The sequence below is a fragment of the Triticum dicoccoides genome, chromosome 1B (assembly GCF_002162155.2).
Source record: "Triticum dicoccoides isolate Atlit2015 ecotype Zavitan chromosome 1B, WEW_v2.0, whole genome shotgun sequence".
Lineage (NCBI taxonomy): Eukaryota > Viridiplantae > Streptophyta > Magnoliopsida > Poales > Poaceae > Triticum > Triticum dicoccoides.
In genome coordinates this window covers 516238857-516246112 of record NC_041381.1, presented here as the reverse complement: position 1 = coordinate 516246112, position 7256 = coordinate 516238857, and positions in this window count along the sequence as shown.

Here is a 7256-nt window from a genome sequence, read left to right as displayed (position 1 = left end):
TCTCTCATGTATACACAATGTATCGGCATCTGTCTATGTCTCACTCATGCATGATCGTTTGCACATTCACACCTCTCTATGTCTGTATCACACGCACGCCGTCTCCACGTTGCCCTTCCACCACAACAAACATATGGACGCATACACACGTTCTCTCTCAGTCACACACACAAAATAAGTATTAAAAAAACTAGGGCGCACCTAAAACGTCCATATCCAAATAAACACAAACTGGAGCTAAATTCAAATATATGGAAATATTGCAGCGTCAAGAACTTTCCCAGGAAAAAAAGTTGAGTAATATTCGAGGATTGTTTTCACACACACAAAAAGGTTCGATGGATGTCCTTCGAGCGCGACACGTTGATGCACCATTCGATCGACCGCGCGGCCGCGGTTCACGCGCTTGCACAGGATTCCGTATTGTGGCTGTGGTACTAACTTCAAAATAAATAAATAATAAAAGCGCTGCCTAAGTCTAATGTTTACGTGTACTAGTACGGTTTTCCTTTAAGTTTGACCAACCTCATATAAAACTAAAGTAAGCTCCCATACACGCTCTCATCAATATGCCGACGCCGCTGTTGCGCATGCCAGCGCCTGCCTGCTCCGGCCAACAATTTCTCGCCCATCACCGCCGTGTCGCCGCCATCCCTGTGCCATGAAGCCGAAGGCTCGCCCGCTCACGTTGTTTGCAGTCCCTCCTCGCCATGCCGCCGTGCTGCCAAGCATGCAAGCAGCTGGTGGAGCCACGTCTATGCACACAGCGTACAAAGAGGAGGACGAGCGCGTGCTCTAGCACGCCGGCGAGGAGGAACTAGCCTGTCATTGTCGTCTCTGCCCACGCGGAGGAGGCGCGCATGGTGGCTGTCGCGACGGAAGCCGGTCGCGCGTGCGTCGAGCCTGCAAACTGGGTGCGGATGCGGAATCTACCTTCGATACCTTGAATGCCACGTGGATCCTGCAATCTGAAGGAGCAATTTGGGTCAGTCAACTCATGTGAGCCGTTTGATGCAACATGGATGTCTAGAAGGGCTTCTTCCACCTCTTCTGCCGTCTTCTTCCTTCGCTCCGTCAAAGTTCTTTCACAAATGGACTGACCCAAATTATACTACTAGTACGAACGTATTAAGTACAGTGGGAACACGAAGGTACGAGAAGTAGTACCAACTGCAAGAAGAACAGTAGTAAGACATAGTACTAGTACTACTCTACGTACCAAATAGTTCAAATAACGAGAAAGAACATAAACATAGTTCTGCTGGGGCCTCAGCACAACACACCCTTCAAAATAAACTAAGCAACTAGTCAGCTTGACACTGCAGTAGAACCAGCATGAGTGACGGCACTTCCACCTACTCGGAGTCCGAGTCCACGTCCTCGACTTCGTCCTCGTCCCTCTTTCTCTTCCTCTTCACCGACGCTTCTTTGCTTGAACCGGACACTGGGATCTGCTTCTTCATCCAACCCATGTAGATATTTAAACAAAGGTAGGCATCCATTGCTGCATATAGGATGTGATCTTCATCTAATGTCTTCGACTCCCATGCATGATGAAACTCGTGATGAGGTTTCTTCAGTTTAGCGTACGAAGGATCAATCATGGCTGCTGCCAGGGTCAGCATTGAAGGTTGAGAGGAGGACACCAGGCTTGCCTTCTGGAGATCGAAGGGCTGGCCTACAAGGAGACCTATCCGACACAGGACTTCTTTGTCGTTCTTAAAGCCTACAGTAACGAATTTCACACTTTTGTCCTTGAGGAAGTTCTTAAAATCCTGGCACTCAACGTCGGCATGGAATATGTGGTAGACCAAGAAAACGTTATGTACACAAACCTGGATCACGGCGGGCTTCTTCCTCTCTTCGTCCTTTAGATCCTTCTCTCGTCCCAGGACTATGGTGTACTCAACATCTAGCCCAGCAACCCACTCATCCGTTGAACTGTTGAACATGCGTAGGAAGCGAGCAAGCCATGCTTTCACCGTCGCGGATCCACGTGTGTAGATGACGATGAACTGAACGCCGGTGATGTCTCTAACCTGGTACTCAGCGGCAACCATGGAGATTTGGGAGGCCATGGATTTTGGAGGAGGGTTAGGAGAAGTTGAACTGTTGTACCCCGCAAAAACTGGGAGTGAACTAATGTGAAAGGGCGGGACGACTGGGAGCGAACTATTGTGAGGTAGAGTAGAAGACGGGGACGAGTAGGGTGTGCGAACAGCATGGGGTTGCTGGCTTGCCCGGTGGATAAACGACTGCAAGCCCCCAAAGAGTTCTCGAGAACTATGCGGGACCCACTAGAAGTCATGTCTACTAGACCCATATCGTAGGCCTGACGGTATAGCTTCTACCTGTTCGCACGCCATGCCGGCACGTGGATGTAACTTCACTTAATTCCGTCAACCATCGCGCCTCCCACGACCTTCGCCTCCCTCGCACGGTCGCGCCCTTTGAGACTTCGACCGGCTAAAAATGAGCAACTTTTTTGCCTACTCCGCATGCATGATACTCCCTCTGGTCCTTTTTACTCCCGTCAACCGTTTGCAAAGTGTTTAACCAAATATATACTTTTTTTAAACACCACCTTATATTAATTAACAAGCCACACCAGTACACTCAGTAGATACAATATTTACCACACAGGGCGGTACGTTATTTACAAGAATACCATCTAATCTATTGTCAAAGCTATACTTAGCGATTAAGTGTGCCACCTTATCGGCCGAACGGTTAATCTTTGACAATTGAAGATTGTTGATCAACTTCGAGATGCTCAACGCTTTCATCTTCAGGTCACGCATAGCAGACCTGTCATAGTACCCTGATGCAAGAGATGCTACCACAAAAGCGCAATCAGTCTCTAAAATTACAGGATTATGAAGAGAAATACCTATGTAGAGACCGGCAATGCAAGCCCTAAGCTCCGCTTCCTCCAGGCTTTGACATGCATTAATGAAATCCCACGACCAAATTGATACTAAAAATATCAACATCTACAATACTGATTATAATGAGTATAAGAACTACGTTTTATAATGAGTGTAAAAATATTGATTTGACATTGTGAATGTTGATACTCCCTCCGTCTAGGTGAGTAAGTCATCTTAGGCTGTGCACCGTGACCAAGGAGGAGGGGAAAATGAGAGACATTAATGTTTATTTGCTAATTAAATAGTATTGCATGCAATGAACTAACCATTGCATGTCATCTTTGATAGTCTCAGGTCATTAAAAGCATGCACACCCTCATCTCTTATTGGTTGATATGTCAAGAAACACGAAACGAGGTAGAAGTTAATGCACCGCGCCTACGTGTTTTGGGATTATTTGGTTCTCGTAAGATGACTTACACACCTAGCTATTAGAGTACCACTACCTCCCTTCTAGTTTAAAGGGCTCGACTCAAAAATTTCACCTACTCTTAGCAAGATAGTAGAGGCGGTGGAATAGTTTTTGAAGTCTGCAAAAGTACTCAACTAATGTTGTCGTTCTTCACAAAAAAATGTCTTTACCAATGCATGCATGAACACTAGTTAGTCTAACCTTCCTCTCTTCTTTAATTCTTTGCCACATCAGCATGTTTGCTATTCCCGTGTTCCAGCTAAGATACCACCATGATGGCCAGCCTTAATCATCGCATGCAATAATTTAGTGCACCTTGAAATATGAACATGTGTGGGGCGTGTATGTTTTTAATGACTTGAGACTATACCTAGCCCGGCATGCAAGATGACTTATTATGCACCGTTCCCCATACCTGCAGGAAGCCCGTTTGTCTCCAAATCTTTTCCTCTCCATGTGTGGAAACAATATGCCTACCAAACTCTCCTTCTCCCTCCGGCGGTCCCACCTCTTCTGCCGTCTTCTTCCTTCGCTCCGTCAAACTTCTTTCACAAATGGACTGACCCAAATTATACTACTAGTACGAATGTATTAAGTACAGTGGGAACACGAAGGTACGAGAAGTAGTACCAACTGCAAGAAGAACAGTAGTAAGACATAGTACTAGTACTACTCTACGTACTAAATAGTTCAAATAACGAGAAAGAACATAAACATAGTTCTGCTGGGGCCTCAGCACAACACACCCTTTAAAATAAACTAAGCAACTAGTCAGCTTGACACTGCAGTAGAACCAGCATGAGTGACGGCACTGCCACCTACTCGAAGTCCGAGTCCACGTCCTCGGCTTCGTCCTCGTCCCTCTTTCTCTTCCTCTTCACCGACGCTTCTTTGCTTGAACCGGACATTGGGATCTGCTTCTTCATCCAACCCATGTAGATATTTAAACAAAGGTAGGCATCCATTGCTGCATATAGGATGTGATCTTCATCTAATGTCTTCGACTCCCATGCATGATGAAACTCGTGATGAGGTTTCTTCAGTTTAGCGTACGAAGGATCAATCATGGCTGCTGCCAGGGTCAGCATTGAAGGTTGAGAGGAGGACACCAGGCTTGCCTTCTGCAGATCGAAGGGCTGGCCTACAACGAGACCTATCCGACGCAGGACTTCTTTGTCGTTCTTAAAGCCTACAGTAACGAATTTCACACTTTTGTCCTTGAGGAAGTTCTTAAAATCCTGGCACTCAACGTCGGCATGGAATATGTGGTAGACCAAGCAAACGTTATGTACACAAACCTGGATCACAGCGGGCTTCTTCCTCTCTTCGTCCTTTAGATCCTTCTCTCATCCCAGGACTGTGGTGTACTCAACATCTAGCCCAGCAACCCACTCATCCGTTGAACTGTTGAACATGCGTAGGAAGCGAGCAAGCCATGCTTTCACCGTCGCGGATCCACGTGTGTAGATGACGATGAACTGAACGCCGGTGATGGCTCTAACCTGGTACTCAGCGGCAACCATGGAGATTTGGGAGGCCATGGATTTTGGAGGAGGGTTAGGAGAAGTTGAACTGTTGTACCCCGCAAAAACTGGGAGTGAACTAATGTGAAAGGGCGGGACGACTGGGAGCGAACTGTTGTGAGGTAGAGTAGAAGACGAGGACGAGTAGGGTGTGCGAACAGCGTGGGGTTGCTGGCTTGCCCGGTGGATAAACGGCTGCAAGCCCCCAAAGAGTTCTCGAGAACTATGCGGGACCCACTAGAAGTCATGTCTACTAGACCCATATCGTAGGCCTGACGGTATAGCTTCTACCTGTTCGCACGCCATGCCGGCACGTGGATGTAACTTCCCTTAATTCCGTCAACCATCGCGCCTCCCACGACCTTCGCCTCCCTCGCACGGTCGCACCCTTTGAGACTTCGACCGGCTAAAAATGAGCAATTTTTTTGCCTACTCCGCATGCATGATACTCCCTCTGGTCCTTTTTACTCCCGTCAACCGTTTGCAAAGTGTTTAACCAAATATATACTTTTTTTAAACACCACCTTATATTAATTAACCAGCCACACTAGTACACTCAGTAGATACAATATTTACCACACAGGGCGGTACGTTATTTACAAGAATACCATCTAATCTATTGTCAAAGCTATACTTAGCGATTAAGTGTGCCACCTTATCGGCCGAACGGTTAATCTTTGACAATTGAAGATTGTTGATCAACTTCGAGATGCTCAACGCTTTCATCATCAGGTCACGCATAGCAGACCTGTCATAGTACCCTGATGCAAGAGATGCTACCACAAAAGCGCAATCAGTCTCTAAAATTACAAGATTATGAAGAGAAATACCTATGTAGAGACCGGCAATGCAAGCCCTAAGCTCCGCTTCCTCCATGCTTTGACATGCATTAATGAAATCCCACGACCAAATTGATACTAAAAATATCAACATCTACAATACTGATTATAATGAGTGTAAGAACTACGTTTTATAATGAGTGTAAAAATATTGATTTGACATTGTGAATGTTGATACTCCCTCCGTCTAGGTGAGTAAGTCATCTTAGGCTGTGCACCGTGACCAAGGAGGAGGGGAAAATGAGAGACATTAATGTTTATTTGCTAATTAAATAGTATTGCATGCAATGAACTAACCACTGCATGTCATGTTTGATAGTCTCAGGTCATTAAAAGCATGCACACCCTCATCTCTTATTGGTTGATATGTCAAGAAACACGAAACGAGGTAGAAGTTAATGCACCGCGCCTACGTGTTTTGGGATTATTTGGTTCTCGTAAGGTGACTTACACACCTAGCTATTAGAGTACCACTACCTCCCTTCTAGTTTAAAGGGCTCGACTCAAAAATTTCACCTACTCTTAGCAAGATAGTAGAGGCGGTGGAATAGTTTTTGAAGTCTGCAAAAGTACTCAACTAATGTTGTCGTTCTTCACAAAAAAATGTCTTTACCAATGCATGCATGAACACTAGTTAGTCTAACCCTCCTCTCTTCTTTAATTCTTTGCCACATCAGCATGTTTGCTATTCCCGTGTTCCAGCTAAGATACCACCATGATGGCCAGCCTTAATCATCGCATGCAATAATTTAGTGCACCTTGAAATATGAACATGTGTGGGGCGTGTATGTTTTTAATGACTTGAGACTATACCTAGCCCGGCATGCAAGATGACTTATTATGCACCGTTCCCCATACCTGCAGGAAGCCCGTTTGTCTCCAAATCTTTTCCTCTCCATGTGTGGAAACAATATGCCTACCAAACTCTCCTTCTCCCTCCGGCGGTCCCACCACTCCACCCCGTGTGAAAAAATCTGCATGCATGACTCTCCTCCCCCCACGCTCGTCCAATCCATTGTGTCCAGCAATATTTCCACCCCTTCGCTCCCCCGTAATTTACTCCAACAAATATGCCCACATAGCTTTTACTTAACTTCAGGTGCATTGGGTCACTGACATAAGGGCCCAGCAGTGTATTGCCCCACATGTCAGTGACGCAACTGGACCTGCAGTTAAGTCAGTGCAGCTCAGTCCATATCTTACGTAGGTGTGCCATTGCTCGCTATAAATAATGTGCCTCCCATGACATCACTATGTCCTCCCCCTCACGTTCACGTTCATCGCTATCTCCTCCCCCTCCCTCTCACGTCGACCATCATGGCATCTCCCCTCCCAAGCCCTAGGAGCCCCTCGCTGCACCGCGCGGATGGTCACGCATTGCCTTTCCATTCCTCGCCGCCACTAGTCGAGGAGGACGCGTCGGTGTTCCGCTCCTCGCCGCTACGCGCCGCGTCGCCGTTCCGTTCCTCGCCGCCACTAGTCGAGGAGGACGCCTCAGCGTTCTGCTCCTCGCCGCGATGCGACGCGTCGCTATTCCGTTCCTTGCCGCCAC